Genomic DNA, 19301 nt, shown 5'->3' on the forward strand with positions numbered 1-19301 from the left:
TTTGATCAATTACCACCTCCATTGATATTTACCTCTACAGGTATGCTCACCTCCCCCTTATCTAGTTTACAGACAGCCTGGGGACAGAGATTTTGCAGTTACATGGCTTCACCATTGTACCTAGCAGAGAGTTGTTTATGTGAACAAGTGATAAATGAATATATTTTAGATGAATATGAATAATGCTTCTTTTAAAGTCAACAAAATGAAAGCCTCTCTTTGGCTTCAAATATTTTCTCAATAAAATTTGGAAGTATAATGATAGACTCTGTGCCAGAAATCAAAATTTCAAGATAGTTATTAATTACCAGTCACATATTAAAGTGGGAGAATTATGGAGCCAAGGCGCTGGGAGGGACCACTGGAAATAATTTTATTCCACAGTTCTGCCTCTGGAGAGGTCTACACCAAATAGACTCTTGAAAAATAGTCACTTATTTTTGCTCTGTTCATGATCATGATAGCCATGTTATTACGTGACAATGACAGTGATCATTTATCGAGTACTCACTATAGGAAGGCAAGGGCCCTCACTGTTCTCACTCAAGCATGGCTGGAAGCCAACTCTCTGAGGGGAAAAGCCAGGTATCCAGTGGACAAGAGCCACCAGGGAAGATGTTCTGGGCCCTCCCATCTCTCATCTTTGATCTGTTTGATGAGTTCCTTTCTTGCCTTCCTTCTGTTCGTACTCCACATGGTTCCCTGGGCAAACTCATCTGTTTCCTGTAGCATCATCCAACATTTCAGGAGTAAGAAAGAAGGGAGTTCTAGAGCAGAAGCCTTTGTGTCTCTCCTGAACTTTGATTCTGTATTTCTAACCACCTGTCGGTTATTAGAGGTCCTATAGCTGCCTCAAACACTATGTGCCCCCAAGTGACCCTCTGTGCCCTTTCCCTGTTAAAGAAAAAGGGCACAGAGGTTCACTTCTCTTCCTTTTCTTTCTAAGTGGTATCAGTACTCACTCTCTTGCCTGTACCAAAGCTGAACTTTGTCTTTGACAACACGCTGTGGAGGAAAGAGCAGGGGATTTGGAGTCTAACAAGACTGGATTTGAAATTTGTTTCAACCACCGACTATCAGTTCTGTGATTGTGAATAATTTTTTTAGCTTCTCTCAGTATGTTTTCTCACCTAAAAATATAAATATGCTAACAGAGCTATCACATACTAGGCCTTCAGGAAATGTTTATTTCCTTTCTTTCCTTCTCTCTTCTTTTCTCTCCCTCCCCGCTTCCCTCCCTGTCACCAGCAGCAGTCACCACTGCTGCGTCCTCCTCACCCTCCTCTTCCTCCTGCTCCTCTTCCTCTGCTCTCTGTCTCTATCCCTTTCCCTCTCGCTCTCCCTCCCCTTCCCATAACAAATCAGTCATCAAGTCTTATCAATCATGCTTTCCAAAGAACTGCCTTTTCCTCTCCATCCCTACTCTCCTCATCATCTCTCCTGCAATAGCTCCCAGCCCAGTTTTACTGCCTCTGTTTCCTCCTCTAGTCTATCCTGTTCTCTACTACCAGTTATCTGAAGACATAACTCCCTTGTATAAACTCTACAATTGTTCCCAATTGATCACAAGAGAAAAACCAAACTCTGGCAATATATTCAAGGACCTTCACAGTCTATCTTCGAATTACTTTTCCAGTCTCATCTCCAACTAGTTCCTGAAGCTCCCCATGGTTTTCACCTGGGTTCTTGCCATTCCCTGGCTATGCTATATTCTTCAGTACCATTAGTTTGTCATGCATGCTATTTCCTCTACCCAGAATTTCTTCTATCTTACCCAACACTCACACACCTAGCAAACCTCTACAGAACTTCCCTGACATTGTCAAAAGGTGAGTTCCTCTTGAAAACCTTCCCCGGCTTCCTCTGAACTTTCAAGGGCGCTAATTAATTATGGTGTCTTGGCCTCCTTCCACTCCCATTTTCCCCTGGGTCTTGGTTTTGCCTTTTATATTCTTATATCCCCACGGGTGACATCTTCCCTGAATCCAAATTTCTTCCATCCTGGCATTCTCCATCTAATTACAAGCCCATGCCATAGTAATTCCCTACTGTGACTGCAGAGTATTAACTTTCTAGTCTGGGCTCTGACAATAGAAAATCCAAATTTCTAGTCTCAGCTTTACTGTATACTAATTATATGATCTTGAAGAACATGCTCAAACTTCCTGAGCCTTTAAACTACTAGATACTAACCTTCCTCACATGGTTCTTGTAAAGGCTAAGGCACTGGCATTAGGATAGACATATAGGTCAATGGACTAGAATTGAGAGTCCAGAAATAAAACCTTACCTTTTTTTATGGTCAACTGATTTTCTATAAGAATACTAAGACAATTCAACAAAGCATGCTGGGACAACTAAATATCAACCTGCTTTGAAAAGAAAGAACTTAGATCCCTACTTCACATTATATACAAAAGTTAACTTAAAGTGAGTCATAGGCCTAAATGTAAGAGCTCAACTATAAACTTTTAAAAGAAGACATAGGCATAAACAGTGACAACCTTGGATTGGACAATGATTTCTTAGACATGACATAAAAAGCACTAGTGACAAAACAAGAAATAGTTAAATTGGACTTCATCAAAATTAAAGAATTTTGTGCTTCAAAGGATCCCATCAAAGTGAAAAACAAAATCGAAGTAATATTTGCAAATTATGTATCTAATAAGGGATTTATATTCAGCATATACAAAGAACACTTACAATTCAACAATTTAAAAAAAAATTAAGAAATAGGCAAAGGCTTAGAATAGACAATTGTTCTCCCCTCCCCCCAAAAAACCCACAGATGGCTAATAGCACATGAAAGGATGTTCAACATTATTAGTATTAGGAAAATGCAAGTCAAAACCACAAGGAAATACCACTTCACACCCAGTAAGGGAAAGGATCCCCTATTCAATAAATGGTCCTGGCAGCAAAAGAAATAATCAGCAGAGTAAACAGAAAACCCACAGAGTGGGAGAAAATATTCATAACCTATGCAACTGACAAAGGATTAATATCCAAAATCTACAAGGAATTCAAACAAATCAGCAATAAAAAAAACAAATAATTCTATCAAAAAGTGAGCAAAGGACATTGAATAAATAATTGTCAAAAGAAGATATACAAATAGCCAACAAACATAGGCAAAATTGTTCAACATCACTAATTATCAGGGCAATGCAAATTATAATCACAATGAGATACCACTTTTTCTTGCAAGAATGGCCATAATTAAAAAGTCAAAAATTAGCCGGGCATGGTGGCAGGTACCTGTACTCCCAGCTATAAGGGAGGCTGAGGTAAGAGAATCTCTTGAACTTGGGAGATAGAAGTTGCAGTGAGCCAAGAATGTGCCAGTGCACTCCAGCCTGGGGAACAAAAGCGAAACTCCATCTCAAAAAAAAAAAAAAAAAAAATCAGAAAACAACCTGTGTCGGCATAAATATGCTGAAAAGGGAATACTTTTACACTGCTGGTGGGAATGTAAACTAGCAGAACCACTATGGAAAACAGTGTGGAGGTCTTTAAGGAACTAAAAGTAGAACTACCATTCAGTCCAGCAATCCCACTACTGGATATCTACGCACAGGAACACAAGTCATTATATGAAAAAGACACATGCACAGGCATGTGTATAGCAGCGCAATTAGCAATTGCAAAGATATGGAACCAACCTAGGTGCCCATTAACCAATGAGTGGATAAAGAAAATGTGGTATGTATCTACCACGGAATACTACTCAGCCATAAAAAGTAAGGAAATAATGCCTTTTGCAGCAACGTGGGTGGAGCTGGAGGCTATTATTCTAAGTGAAGTAACTCAGGAATGGAAAATCAAATATCATATGTTCTCACTTCTAAGTTGAAGCTAAGGTATGAGGATGAAAAGGCATAAGAATGACATAATGGAGTTTGGGGTCTCAGGAGGGAAGGCTGGGCAGTGGGTGAGGGATAAAAGACTACTTATTGGGTATAGTATACACCTATTCTGGTGATGAGTGCACTAAAATCTCAGAAAGCACCACTAAAGAACTTATTCATGTAACCAAAAACCACTAAAATGCCCATCAGTGGACAAAGAACCAAAACATGGCATATCCATACAATGGAATATTATAAGTACCAATACATGTTACAACATGGATGAATCTTGAAAACAAGCTAAGTAAAATAAATCAGACACAGACATGAATGATTCCATTTACATGAAATGTTTCAAATAGGCAAATCCATAAAGACAGAAAGTAGACTGGTGATTGTCAAGTATAGGAAGATAGGAGAAATAGGGAGTGACTGCTGATAGATAGGTGATGAAAATGTTCTGGAATTAAATAGTGGTGATGGTTGCCCACCTCTGTGAGTACACTAAAAACACTGAATTATACATATTAAAGGGGTGAATTTTATGGTATGTGAATTATATTTCAATGAAGCTGTCATAAAAATAATTAAAACTAATTTAAAATGTTAAAAGATTGAGATAAGTACACAATAAATGCCAGTTACTCTTATAATGTGTATGTCTGTTGTTGCTGTATTGATCTTATCCTGTCATAATTCCACATTGGTTTAGTTTTCTGTTTCCCACACTAGAACATGAGCTTCCTGAAGATAGAGACCATGCTTTTCTTAGAACCTATGCCATGTTTATTTCCCTTTCCCCAGTCCTTAGAGAGATATTTGGCACAGAGAATACTGCACAAAACACAACTGTACATAAATTAAAATGAGTGAGTGAGTGGGCAAGTGGGGTTTTCATTTTCACAGACATATTTAGCACCTCTGTATTACACATTTGCAGGACTTGGGCTTAGACATCTGCAGGAAAATGTAGACTAGTCTACAGGGATGCTTACTGTTCCGGGGACCTTCCAAAACTGTTTGCAGCCCTGAGTTTGGAAGGAAAGAGAGAAGGGAGAAAACAGGAATGGATGAATCCTAGTGGTTATCCTTGAGGTCTCACTTGGTCTAACTTTCACGGAGTTTCTGTCTGTTCTCCTGGGTTAAAAGTTCTTCAGAAATTAACAAATTCGAACCTTGGAACATAGAAGAGTTTAGTGCTAATCAAAAGCCAGGATCTTTAATTATTTTTATTCTAAATCACAACTTTCTTACAAGAAACTGCCAACAGCTACTCCTGAGCTCTACTGAGATAGCATAAATTGTAATTTTGTTATTCTGTTACCATTTTATATAGGACTCTACTCTCCCTTCTTGCCTCTATAAAGAGATTGGTAATCAGTCATAGCCCATTTCCCACTAATCCTGGGTATTGCCTAAAAATCTTTCTCAATACAGTGTTCCAAGAAGCCACCACCAACCTGTTTGACTTATCTGTGTGGCAAAACAAAGCCCAAAAATATAGTGACTTAAACCAACCATTTTTTTTTTTATTTTTTATTTTTTAATGTACTTTAAGTTCTAGGGTACATGTGCACAACGTGCAGGTTTGTTACATATGTATAACATGTGCCATACCAATCATTTTATTATCTCTTACAATCCAAGGGGTTGACTGGAATCAGCTAGATGGTTTTTCTACACCATGTAATGACACCTGTGCTGCAGATGTCTGGGGGGTCAGTTAGGCTAGAGTGTCCAAGATGGTTCACTCACATGGCTAATAGTTGATGCTGGCTTTTGGCTGGGAGCTTAGTCTGAGCTGTCCACTGGAGAGCCTCAGTTCTTCTCCACCTGGTCTCCCTGTATCACTTGGGCGTATCACAGCATGATGGCTAGACTTCAAGGGAAAGAAAGTGGAAGCTGCCAGTGCCAGACTTCACTTCCACCACATTCTTCTGATGAAAGTCAGTCCACATTCAAGAGGAAGAGAAATAATCTCCATCTCTTGATGTGAAGAGCAGTTTGTGCATACTGAGGAGAGGAATTGTTAAGAGACAACTTTTGAGAGCTACCACAATCTGCTCTCTGACTAGAGAAATTCACATTCTTCTCAAGGGCAAAATATACTCTCTCTCTCCTACCCAAGATCCCCTAAAAGCCTCATCCTTTTAGCACTAGCTCAAAGTCTAAAATCTTATGAGCTAAATCTCAGGCATAATTATAAATGGTACTCTTAATGTGTGGCCCCATTTGTGCAGCTACTCAGGTACGGTTTTTCAAGTGCAAGGACTGTGAACAAAAAAGATAACTTCTGTACTCCCCACACATGCAATGCACAACAGTGAGAAACAGAATAATTGCAATAGACATTTCCATTCATAAATGAGAGAGGGGTATAAAAGACATATAAAAGCACTGGTCCATTGCAATTTTGAAATCCTCCAATTCCAAAGTCAGGGAGTGTTCCTGGAGTAAGGCTCAGTTTTGCCCCCTGAGAGCAGAATGGCTTTTGTTACAACAATGGCTCTTGGACCTGCCCTCTGAGCTCTTGACTTCACCCTCTCTGAATCATTCTTTTTCATTAGAAATGCTTTATGATTACAACTAAGTAGCTTTTTCAACCTTCTTAACCATAGGAAGTTAGGTCCTCAGAGATGTCTTTTCATTTTGTCTGTTCCTTTTAATCCAAGCTGAAATAATTCATTTAATTTTGTAGGCTTACTATATATAAAAGTATACTGCAATCCATTAAAAACATTTCACACTCACAAATCTTTCAAAAATAAGCCCCTTTCTACCTTTGGCTGAAAATAAGGGTGCTATGAAAACAAATGCTATTATACTCTTAGAAACCATGTTTTTCTAGCAGAGGGAGTATAGGAAACAGTCCTCTAAGAGTCTTAAAATCCTACTGTCTATCTCGGAGGATTGATAAGACTGAAACTTAAATCTTATTGAGGTTTCCACAACAGGTGTTACAGCCAAAACCTTGATCTGATCTAGACCGCCAAGGCCATGTTTTCCTAGCAGTGACATGGAATTAATCTCTGTCCCCAGGTTTTTATTTACTTTGAGAATATTTTGTAGGCTGGGGAGGCCAAGAATGAGAACTGTTTTACTTTGTAACTCAGCAAAACCTGGATTAGGAATGTTGCTTCTTGATCTTCTTGAAAACTGAACAGTCCCTTCTTTCATTCATCTCTTTTTTTATCTCTCTACTTTATCAGGCACAATTAAAAGCTATCACATGCCCTTTCAACATTCTGCCTGATAATCTCAGGAAAATCCACAAGTTCATTAAACATATATTTTATATTATTGCATTGCCAATTACAACAATTTCAAAATTAGAATCACCTTTTCTCCAGCCGCCAACACAATTTTCCTACAGTCATTTTAGTCTCTGTGAACAATCTCCTCAAAAAACCTTCCGAATTTCACACATTGCCTGGTCCCAAAACCAGTGCCACAGGTTTAGGTTTTTATTACAGTAGTGCCCCACTTCTAGGTAAAAGTTACTGTTTTAGTAGTCCATTATTATTAAAAACTTAGTAGCTTAAGGAGGCATCATACTACTGGACTCCAAACTATACTGCAAGGCTACAATAACCAAAACATCACGGTACTGGTACAAAAACAGACACATAGACCAATGGAACAGAATAGAGAACTCAGAAACAAGACCGTACATGTACAACCATCTGATCCTCGACAAACCGGACACAAAACAAGCAATGGAGAAAGGATTTCCTATTTAATAAATGATGCTGGAAGAACTGGCTAGCTATATGCAGAAAATTGGAACTGGACTCCTTCCTTACAACTTATACAAAACTTAACTCAAGACAAACTAAAGACTTAAATGTAAAACCCAAAACTATAAAAACCCTAGAAGAAAATCTGGGCAATACCATTCAGGACATAGACACGGGAAAAGATTTTATTACAAAATTGCCAAAAGCAATTGCAACAAAGCTAAAATAGACAAATGAGATCTAATTAAACTAAAGAGCTTCTGCACAGCAAAAGAAACTATCATCAGAGCAAACAGGCAACCTACAGAGTAGGAGAAAATTCTTGCAATCTATCTATCTGAAAAAGGTCTAATATCCAGAATCTACAGAGAACTTAAACAAATTTACAAAACAAACAAACAAACAACCCCATTAAAAAGTGGGCAAAGGACATGAACGACACTTCTCAAAAGAAGACATTCGTGCAGCCAAGAAACATACAAAAAAAGACTTAACATCATTGATCATTAGAGAAATGCAAATCAAAACCACAATGAGATACCATCTCACATCAGTCAGAATGTCAATTATTACAACGTCAAGAAACAATTGATGCTGGTAAGGTTACACTGTTGGTGGGGATGTAAATTAATTCAACCATTGTGGAAGACAGTATGGTGATTCCTCAAAGATCTAGAACCAGAAATACTACTTAACCCAGCAATCCCATTACTGGATATATACCCAAAGGAATATAAATCATTCTACTACAAAAATGCATGCACACATATGTTTATTGCAGCACTATTCACAATAGCAAAGATATGGAATCAACCCAAATGTCCATCAATGATAGATTAGATAAAGAAACTGTAGTATATATATAGCATAGAATACTATGCAGCCATAAAAAGAATGAGATCATGTCCTTTGCAGTGACATGGATGGAGCTGGAAGCCATTACCCTCAGCAAACTAACACAGCAACAGAAAACCAAACACAGCATGTTCTCACTTTAGTGGGAGCTAAACTATGAGAAAGCATGGACATAGGGAGGACAACAATACACACTGGGGCCTGTTGGAAGGGAGAGGGAGGGAGAGCATCAGGATAAATAGGTAATGCATGCTGGGCTTAATACCTAGGTGATGCGTTGACAGGTGCAACAAACCACCATGGCACACGTTTACCTGTATAACAAACCTGCACATCCTGCACATGAACTCTGGAACTTATATATAAAAATTAAACTTAGTAGCTTAAAACAACAACCACGTTTATTGTTTCTCACAACTCTGTGGGTCAGGAATTGGATAGAGTGCAGCAGAGATGGGTCATCTTTTCTCCTCAAGTCTTCTGCTGGGACTACATCATCCAAAATGGCTTCTTCACTTACATGTCTGATGGTGCTTCAAGTGAGATGGCTCAAAGCGCTAGGTAGTGGCTGGAATGACTTGCCTGCGGTCCTGTGTCTGGATCCTCAGTTCTCATTGGTGGCTGGAACTTCAGTCCTAAGTTCCCTCCCTCTCCACATGGCCTCTCCACATGGTCTCTGTAGCACAGAAAATAGGTTTCTTCTGTGGCAGCTCAGGGCTCCCAAGAGCAGAAAGCAGACTTCCAGGGCTTCTTAAGGTTTAGGCCAGAACTGGCACAACTCACTTCTTCCACCTTCTACTGGTTAAAGCAAATCAGAGGAACAGCCCAGCTTCAAGGGGAGGTGGTTACACAATGGTATCAATACCAGGAGAGCTGATTCACTGGGGGACATTGATATAGCAGACTGCAATACAGTCTACTGGAACTGGGAAGGAAGATGGATTCTATTTGCTATTCTTGACCTTTTGCTACACCTATTTGCTCAATTCTGAAGCATATACAGCTTGCAAACAGATGTGCCACATCACACAGTAACATTGCCACATGTTGGCTCTGAGGCATCAAGCACTCATGCGTGTCCTCTTCATCCCCTTCCTTTACCACTAACCCCCACATTGCCCTTGACAGGCTTATGTAAACTATTTGTGTTTGGTTTGGTTCCTTCATTCATGTTGTCCATAGAGCATTTGGAGAAAACTGCTTCAGATTGTCTCAGCCAAACATTTGCTATTTATAGCTATTCCCATTTCTGGAAGGCCAACTGCTTGCACCAAAAATGTAGAACATAGACAGTAGATAACCCCTACCCACAGACGGGAGCACTTGTATCTCATCTGCTCTGGGGTAAATGGCAACTGAAAGCTCAATTCCAGTATAAGATGTAAGGAATACAGAAAACTTATCTACCAGAAGTAGTCTTGCACAGAATTAATTGAGGGGCTGCAGGAGTCTGTGAGCCTTCAAAATAAAATCACAAGCCAAATTTTAGATGTTTGTGCATTTTGCAGGGGAAAGATTCATTAGCTTTCTTCAGATTATTAAAGGGATTCTATGGACCCAGAAAAAAACTAAGAACGCCGTTCTCACATAGAATTATGTGATATATTTTTCCCATTACTCAAAGGCCAACTTGCAACTTTTATTGTTTTAAGTCACATCTTCCTTCCTCAGTATGAAGAAGTGTAGGCTTGATTGATCATAAATATCAAAGGAAATAGAAATGAAGCTCTATTATTCTCCACTGAAGGATCCTTTTTGGCTCCTTTTGTTTCTATCCTCCATGTGCCCTTATTTTATTTTTCTTTCCATATCCTCCTATTCCAGCTCACCTCCTGTGTATTATATTTTTTAATGGTCCAGCCATATCCCTGGATATGACTTTACCTATTTCTAACATTGAATGACCTGTAATAGATTAGACTTCATAGCTGGAAGAAAGTAGATTACCCAACACCACGGAGTGACTTAATCTGAGATGAGAACTAGTAGATGATAATAAAACACTGTGCCTATTTCCAACTGCCCTTTGTCTCATTTGGAGATATACTTTTCCTTTAACAACCACAGAAGTAGAGTTGACATATGTTGTAGTATATTATTTTGATTAAATTCCAGTGAATTCCAGCAACATCATGTGTGGAACTGTAAAAAAAATTCCCTATAATTTTCAATTTTCTGTTTCTTGTGTATATCCCATGAGACAGAGAGAGGAGAAAGAATTAATTGATTGTCCCACTGTCATGGAAACGTGGAATTTCTTTATATAGATACATCCATTGACAGGTATCATCTGTTCTTGCCAATTTAATTCATTAAGCATCAAATGAACCAGGCACCCATTTAGGTTCAGTGGTGGATATAAAAGGAGTAAAACTGATTGTCTGCCCTCAAGTTGCTTATGGTTTAATGGGAGAAAATAATAAAAAAAGTTGCAAAGAGAAGGAAGCAGTGGAGAATTAGATCAGAGGTCTAACATTCTCAGAGAGAAAAGAGAAACAAAGAATTAATTCTTATCTTCCACATTTGCCTTCACTTCCTACTAGCACTCTCTGCTCTTGACATTTCTCCCTTGTTGCTTTTCCTTCCTTCCTTCCTTCCTTCCTTCCTTCCTTCCTTCCTTCCTTCCTTCTTTCCTTCCTTCCTTCTTTCTTTCTTTTTTTCTTTCTCCTTTTCTTTCTTTCTTTTTTTTTTGGAGTCTTGCTCTGTTGCCCAGGCTGGAGTGCAGTGGCGTGATCTTGGTGCACTGCAACCTCCACCTTCTGGGTTCAAGTGATTCTCCTGCCTCAGCCTCCTGAGTAGCTGAGACTACAGTTGTGCACCACCACACCCGGCTAATCTTTGTATTTTCAGTACTGACGGGGTTTCACCGTGTTGGCCAGGCTGGTCTCGAACTCCTGGCCTCAGGTGATCTGCCCCTCTCAGCCTCCCAAAGTGCTGGGATTACAGGCGTGAGCCACTGTGCCTGGACCCCTTGTTGCTTTTCTTAAATAAAGAAACAAAAACAACAAAAAATGAAAGTAGAACTTCGCAGTCCAGCTTTTTGTCCTTCCCTCTTTCCTTCCAAGCATTTGTCTTCCTTTTTCTGCTCCTTAGCCAGGCAATAGACTCTGGCATGTTGGCTTCCCTGACTCTGGTTTCTTCCACTCCAGCTCATTTTCCTTCTCTGCCACACCATCTCATAGGTACCTTTCACCCAACAAATATGGGTGGAGCAGCTCACATGTCCTAGCTCTGTGCTGGGACCTGGAGATGCAAAGGCAAATCCAATCTTTGTGTAGAGAAAACTTGTTTACAAAACTCTCCATCTCCTAGGGATCTATCTTTCCTCCATATTATGTTCCTTTTTTATTTCTTCCACTCTCTCTCCTCAGAATATTTTTATTTCCATCTTGACTGCTGTTAGAGGTCTCCTATGAGAAGGAAATTATCTATAATGGAACAGGAACATTAAAAGCCTCAGTTTCCTTGGTAATTATTGAACTCATAAGGGGTTCACATCAGGTTTTGAATTTTAAGAACTAAGTTAGAAGAAACTTTGTTTTTCTAACCAGATTATTTTAACACTTGCCCTTTCTAGTTCTTCTTCAGATATTGGTTTTTAAACTTCAGACCGTGAGAATTTTCTGTAAGCTCCAGTCAATGCCAGATTATGAAGAAATGCCTTTCCAAATTCCTAAACCTGAACTAAATATGTCAAAGGTAGGAAGCCTGGAAGCGGCTGGTACCTGCATCTCTGTATGAGCAAGTTTGAATGCATTTAGGCAACAAGGTATTGCCAAAATGACTCAGCTAGTCTGAGTGATCTGCTGGTGTGCCACTCAAGTTAAGGGGAACATTAGTAATAATTATCAATTTTTGATCATTTGTTTATTCATTAATTCACAAAAGTATAAACACCTATGATACAGTACGCGGTAAACTGAGAGTTGGGATTACACCAAGACAGACATAGTTTCTGCTCTGATGGAGTTTTCAGTCTGGCTGGGATTGTGAACATGTACAGTAATTCTAATACAGTGTCCTGCATGTTATGACAACACCCACTATGTGCCAGGCATGTGTTAGCTATGCCATATTCTTATCTCATTTAACGTATGCAGTATCCATATCAGGTAAGCACTATTAATCTCTCCACTTTACGTATGAGGAAACTCAGACTCAAAGATGTCAAGTAAGTTGCCCCAAAGTACAGATTCTGAACTCAGGTCCATTTGACTCCATCGCTAGAGTTCTTCCCCACTACACTACAGCGTTTCTCACAAAACTGAAATGTGGTGCCATGCTTGACATCGTAAACTGACTGTTAGGACTGAGAAACAGTAACACGAAGGAGCAATGGCAGTGTCTCAAGCTACTCATCTGCAGGAAGCTCGCTTATGACAATTAGGAATAAAATAACAACATGCATTAAAAAGGTCATTCTCTATGACCCAAACTATTTTCTAATTCCAGGGGTACAAAAATCTCTGCAAAATGATAGAAGAATTTTTTTAATCTCACTCATTTCCACAAAGATCATATTCATATTTCAAGTGCTTTGTCTTGAAAGGCTAGAAAGGGGAAAAAGTAAAGACTAGCTCCCCTTTTTTAAAAAAAAAAAAATTATTATACACACACACACACACACACACACACAGAGAAGAAGCGATGATACATAAAAGCACAGTTAAAAGGTCTGTCTCCAACCGAGGTCAGCAGGCTGCCCAGATTCAGACAATTCCAAATGCAACCCAAAGTTTGCAAATGCCCCACACCTCCCTCCCTGGGGCCTGATGGGGCATATTCCTAACAGCTGTTATTACCATTTAGCAGGTCAGAGGAAAGATGCTATTCTTTGGCTTTACCTGGAAAGGTTTTCTTTTATCAGCAGAAAAGGATAAAGACTTAATTCTTGCAAAGGAAGAGGTTTCAATAAAGTGAATCTAAAAAATAATCCACTCTGGCAAAACGTGCCTCATTAAAGAATTTTCTGCTACATATTGATTTGCAGTTTGTACATGATATCTTAAGATAACTAGTGCATGGTCTGTGAATTGGAATGTTCAGATATTCGTTCCAGCTTTGGAATAACCAACATGGTGACTTTTTGCAAGTCATTTTACCTCCCTGGGCCTTGACTTCCTTTTCTAAAAAATGATAGTGTTTGGACTTTATAGCTCTCCTTCCAGCTCTAATAATCTGTGACTGTATTCCATTGACCCTAACAGGATAGCTACTTATCTGGATCAGCATCCCATGGGAAACCAGACTCCCCAAGCATTTATTGCAAGCTCTATTTATGTCTCTAAGGAGGTGGGCCACCCAGCCCCAATGGCCTTCCCTATGCCAGGAGAAGTTTGAAATAGGGAAAAACTAAAGAGAAAATTAGAGTTAAAAACGGTTTGTGTAACTTCCTGATCTGGGAAAACAATGAGGTTCAACCAACCGAATCTAAAGGGAAGGAAACTGATATGGTTTGGCTCTATGTCCCCACCCAAATCTCATCTCGAACTGTAATCCCCACAAGTCAAGGGAGCGACCTGGTGTGAGGTGATTGGGTCATGGAGGTGGTTTTCCCCATGCTTTTGTGGTGATAATGAGTGAGTTCTCATGAGATCTGATGGTTTAAACGTGTTTGGCAGTTCCCCACCTCATTCTCTCTCTCTCTTCTGCTGCCGTGTAAGATATGCCTTGCTTGCCCTTCACCTTCTGCCATGACTGTAAGATTCCTGAGGCCTCCCCAGCCATGTGGAACTGTAAGTCAATTAAATCTCTTTTTCTTATGAATTACCCAGTCTCAGGTAGTTCTGTATAGCACTATGAAAACGGACTAATACAGAAACTGAATATAATGATCCTTGTAATGGGGATAGTATTCTTAAAATATTAATTATTTGTGTATTTATTACCTCTTCTTCTAAATTATGTCTCACAGCAGCCACTCCACATCTTGAGCCCAAAGAAAGTAGAGTGAGTAAATGCCACTTTGGGCATCGGGAGTAAGTTATGATGTGTGTGTGACTGGGGACAGCAGGAGAGGTCCTCCCACCAGACTGAAGGAGGAAAGTGCAAGTGTGCTCTTCTACCCGCCAGCAGGTTGTCAGAAGTGTAAAAGGGCTGCAGGAGGGGAAATAATAGATACGCATGCCTCCAACTCTCTCTCAGCCAAAGTTCATTGCTGCATAACAAGTTAGCAGCTTGTTATTTAAACCACAAATTTAGCAGCTTAAAATAATGGACATTTATTATCTTACAGTTTCCATGGATCAGGATTAGCTGGATCCTCCACTTAGGGTCAAACAAGACTACAACCAAGATGGCAGCTGGGCTGCATTCTCATCTGGAGGCATGACTGGAGAAGAATCCATCTCCAAGCTCACTCAGGTTATTGGTAGTTTTCATTTCCTTGTGGTTGTAAAACTTGGGATCCTGGCTTCATACTGGCTGGTGGCTACCTTCAGGTCCTAGAGGCCACCCACAGTTCCTAGGGGCCACCTACAGTTCCTCACCACATTGGGTTTCCCTACACGGCCACTCTACCAAGTCAGCAAGCAAAGTCTCTTGCAAGTCAACTAGCAAGATGAATTTTTTTATATAAGGTAGCATAATCACCAGAGTGATGCCGTATCCATTTTTTACATTTTATTGGTTAGAAGCAGTCACAGGTCCCACCCCCACAACTCAAGAGGAGGGGATTATACAAGGGTATGTGCACCAGGATGTGCGGATCATAAGGAATCACCTTAGAGCCTGTTTGCCACAAAACCAAAAGCAAAGAGGCCCTTGTCCTTCTCTGAGTCTCTGAGAAGAGATTTCCTTGCAGGATACTGTCCCCACCCCCACATGCAACAAGTGGTGGCCATATCAGAGAAAAGTCATGACTAGGCTGAAAGCAGACCTGAGTTGGTTTGCTGGGGTCTCCCTCCTTGTATGGAAAATATCCAGAAATTCCTGGATGCTCTTTAGAAGAAACGAGAAAGTAACTGACTTGCTGAACAGTCAACTCACCAGAGTGGTCACTATGGGGGAGCTAAATGACCCTGTGGCCAAGGGCAGCCGAGGCCAGAAAGCAAGTGGTAATCACAGCCAGGCCTCAGAAGGATACATAGCACCAGCTGCCTCAAAAGAGAATCCCACCAAGCCCTTCCCAAGCTGAGGAAAGAAGAGCTCTCAAGTTTCCAGCAGCAGCTGCCACATAGGCAAGCACTAACAGTACAGGGAAAGGACACAACCCAGCAGGACCTGTGAGGACTCTGAGAGCAGCCAGAGGCCTGCACAAAGACCTCTGGGGCCACCTCTGGGGCTACAGAGTAAATTCACCCATTGACTCTCTTGAGGGTGAGGATTCTGAAAGCCTGAGCAGTTACCTGAAAGGAACTATTTTAAACCAAAAGGAGACTGACATATTGTTAATTGACTCATTTAAAGTTCACATTTGTTTCCCTGCTACCCCAGGGCTGGAGAATCTTGAAGAAAATTCAATCAGTTATAGAGAAATAAAGGAAGTACATTTTCTTTGCACAATTGGATTGTGTGAGTGAATTTGTAATCTTGCTACACCTGCTATGTAACAGACATTATACACATATGTTTCCATAGAGTTCTCCCACCACCCTATGAGGTAAGTGTTATTATATTCCCATTTTACAAATGATGTTGAAACTCTGAGAGGTTAAGTAATTTGTGCAAGGTCACCCAGCTGGTAAGTGGAAAAGTTTTTATAGAACCCAGAATTGTCTAATTCTAATACTTAGGCTCTTATTTACTATGCCTCTGTATTAGTTAGGTAAGCTAAATTCTGTAATTGGCATTCCTCAAATCTCAACAGCTTTACACAAAAAAAAAAGGGTTATTGCTTATTTCACAGCCAAGTGCAGGTCTCTCTCTACAAACTCATTGCTCATTTAGAGATCTGCACTCTTTCTCTCCTCTGGGTCCACTATCCTCCAAATCTATAGAGTCCTCTCCACTCAACCAGTGAATACAAGAGGAGAGACCATGGAGGGTTGCATAGGGTGACTTTATGGGCCAGACCTGGAAATGGTACACATTGCTTCTGGCAACATCAATTGGCCAGAACTCAATGACACGATGCCACCTAGCCACAAAAAAGGCTTGGAGGTGTAGTCTAGGTTAGTGCCCAAAAGACAAAGGGATAGGACTTGGTGGACACATAGTATTCTTTGCCACCATTCCAGACTCATAACCTAAAAGACATACATCTATGTCATCTTTTTCACCTTTCTTACTCCAGAGGAATCAGATTTTCCTTCCATTAAATACGAAGATCAAAATTGAAAACACTGGTCTGATAATCCAGGGATAAAGATAACAGATACACCCAGAAAACTTTTTAGATTTGGCTTCACGGTATGCTACATCTTGCTATGAGTTGTCTATCATTCATTTTAGTTTCATACCTGGGTGTCAGCAGCTAAAGTCCATGGCTAGCATGTGCCCTGGGCTGTCTATAGGAAGAAAGTAAGCCATGACTGACTCTAATGGCTTAGGTGAAATCATAGTGTGACCTGCCTTCATGATATGTCTATGGCTTGGATGTTGGAGTTTCTGTGGGAAGAGAAATCCAATACATGATTGTTCTGCTATAATCTTAGAGAGGACCTAATTGCCTGGGCTTAAGCCATTCAGAAAACTGAGAATAATCATCATCATCTCATAACTTAGAAGTTACCATGTCATACTGAGATTTGTTTCCCCAGGGCTGGCAGGCACTAAACAAGTGTTTATTGACTTGATCTGACCAATATGTTTCTTTTAATGTAATTATAGGAAAATGGGCTTAGAAAATATATTTTTGACTGGAATAAGGACAAAACGTTGTTGTTGTTGCTGTTGTTGTTGTTATTTTTAACCATAGATGTCTTGGAATAATGTTATCTTGATAAATGCAAAAATGGAATAAACAACTATCCACTTAGTGATGGTTGGTATGTGTTCCTGACTTAGGATGAGGTTAACTGATATTACAGCTGTGCTTTCTGGTGTCCTTCAGGGTTTGATGGAGGAACTGCAGAAACCATGGTTCATGGGAGGTAGAGCAGGGGCACAGGAGGGCACAGGTCCCCTATTGTGAATTCAACCAGAGTAGCTTTGTCTCGATCTCTTGTACCATGTAAAATTTGAAGAAAGGATGATAAAGACATTGGTAAGCCACTGGAGTAAACCAATGGATTTCTTTGGGTATCATATGTGATGTAGTTAATCCTACATTGTTCTCTCTGTGCCTAAGAAAGGAACAACTGGTGAGGTGATAGTGGGCAACTCAGAGTCTATCTTCCTCAAAGGCAATTTGGAGAGTGGAAAAAGCATGGGCTTTGGAGGCAGACAAGCCTGAGGTCAAAGCATGGATCTTATTAGGTCTGTACAGCAATACACTGCCCTTGCACGATACCTGTGAACAATAGGAAAGGCCACAGGCTTAAAAGAAGGGCAATATATTGTAGTGATTAAGAGTATGGGCTTGGGAGTTGGACTGCCTGATTCAAGACTGTCATTAACTAGCTTAGTAACCTTGGGCAAGTTAATTAATTTCACTAATCTTCAGTCTCCACATCTGTAAATGGGTTTATTAATAGTATTCGTGTCATAAGCTTGTTATAAGACTTAAATGAATCTATGTCTGCAAAGCACTTAGCCCTGCTGGATACATAGTAAGTGTACAGTGATGACAATTGTTACAAATAATTATTAGTTCTAAGCACAGACCCAGACACACAGAAGACATTTAATAAAGTATAGCTATAATAACTTTCACCCAAGATCTCCTCTCAGAAAAAGAAAATACTAAAGTGAAGAAGGAACAGGAAGGAGCCATGGGTTAGTAATACAGAATGAAAGAGTGAGTTTCTTAAAGTATTGAATATGAGTAGAAAAACTGCATCCGTAGTGAAGAAAAAGATTAGGGGATGTTTATGGGCTTGGGAACCATGGTAGTGACCACATAGACAAACATTGGGTCAATTTCATGCTCAGAGATAAGGCATTACTGTGAAAGAGGAAAAGCCTGGCATGACTCAGCAGGTCTCATTCCAAAAGCAAGGCACTATCTTCAGACAGGCTCCAATAAAATGCACGTGGAACACAGAAGCCAGCTAACACAGATCATTTTCTCAATTTTCCAAACCCATACCTTATGTCCTGTGGGGTGGCCATCCTGCTCAGGGCCAGATTCAGGCAGGCAGTGGGACAAAGAAAGCCAAGAGAGATGTTTAGAACGAAGAATGGGGGTAACTCTCCAACTCCCACATATCATTAGTGGCAAATGTGTGGTGCCCAGTTGTGCAAGGCTTTGCACTAAATAGCAGACAAAGGGAATTGTCTATATGTAGCTCCTGCCCTTATGCACCTCAGGATCCAATATTCATCAGAGACTCCTTTTCCTAGGCGGCCCACCAGGCAATAAGATCAGACGGCAACTTTGCAAACTCATGTTTTATCTTCTTAATATAAAAGCTGATTCCCTCAAATTATCCATTAGAGGCAAAAGAAGAAGAAAATCATCACCCAACAGCAACTCTTAAAATCCAAACTGATTAATTTCTCAAATGAATAATTTAGATCTGAGACATGAAATCATTTGGAAAAGAGCTTCTACTTTAAGTGATTTCATTCTACACCTTTCACCACCAATGGACGCCACCATTTCACAAAACTTAATGCTTGTCTCATTTGCAAAATGACTTGCAATGTAACCAATCAAAGGGAGAAAGCAGCGCCTAACAGCAGGGCAGGATTCCCTTCCAATTCTGAAGAGGAAAGGGCAGGACAAGGGTGAGCTGTAGCCAGGTCAATCCCTTCAACCTAAGCAAATAGCTCCTTCTGGGTGAATGGCCAGGAATTGAGATATTAATCTGGAAAT

At 40.1% G+C, this 19301-nt stretch overlaps 1 long non-coding RNA gene across 1 annotated transcript; it reads right to left on the minus strand.

Annotated features, from left to right (window-relative positions):
• Window positions 1-11373: 11373 nt before the first annotated feature.
• Window positions 11374-18595, minus strand: LINC02801 (long intergenic non-protein coding RNA 2801; the record flags this gene model as incomplete). Its single annotated transcript, XR_014485051.1, has 2 exons — window positions 18573-18595; window positions 11374-11686 (listed from the first exon to the last, which is right to left on the minus strand). It is a non-coding gene; the product is annotated as a long intergenic non-protein coding RNA 2801 (long non-coding RNA).
• Between the last annotated feature and the right edge of the window lie 706 nt (window positions 18596-19301).

This window comes from Rhinopithecus bieti, unplaced genomic scaffold (assembly GCF_001698545.2).
Source record: "Rhinopithecus bieti isolate Rb0 unplaced genomic scaffold, ASM169854v2 scaffold_1467, whole genome shotgun sequence".
NCBI classification, from domain to species: Eukaryota; Metazoa; Chordata; class Mammalia; order Primates; family Cercopithecidae; genus Rhinopithecus; species Rhinopithecus bieti.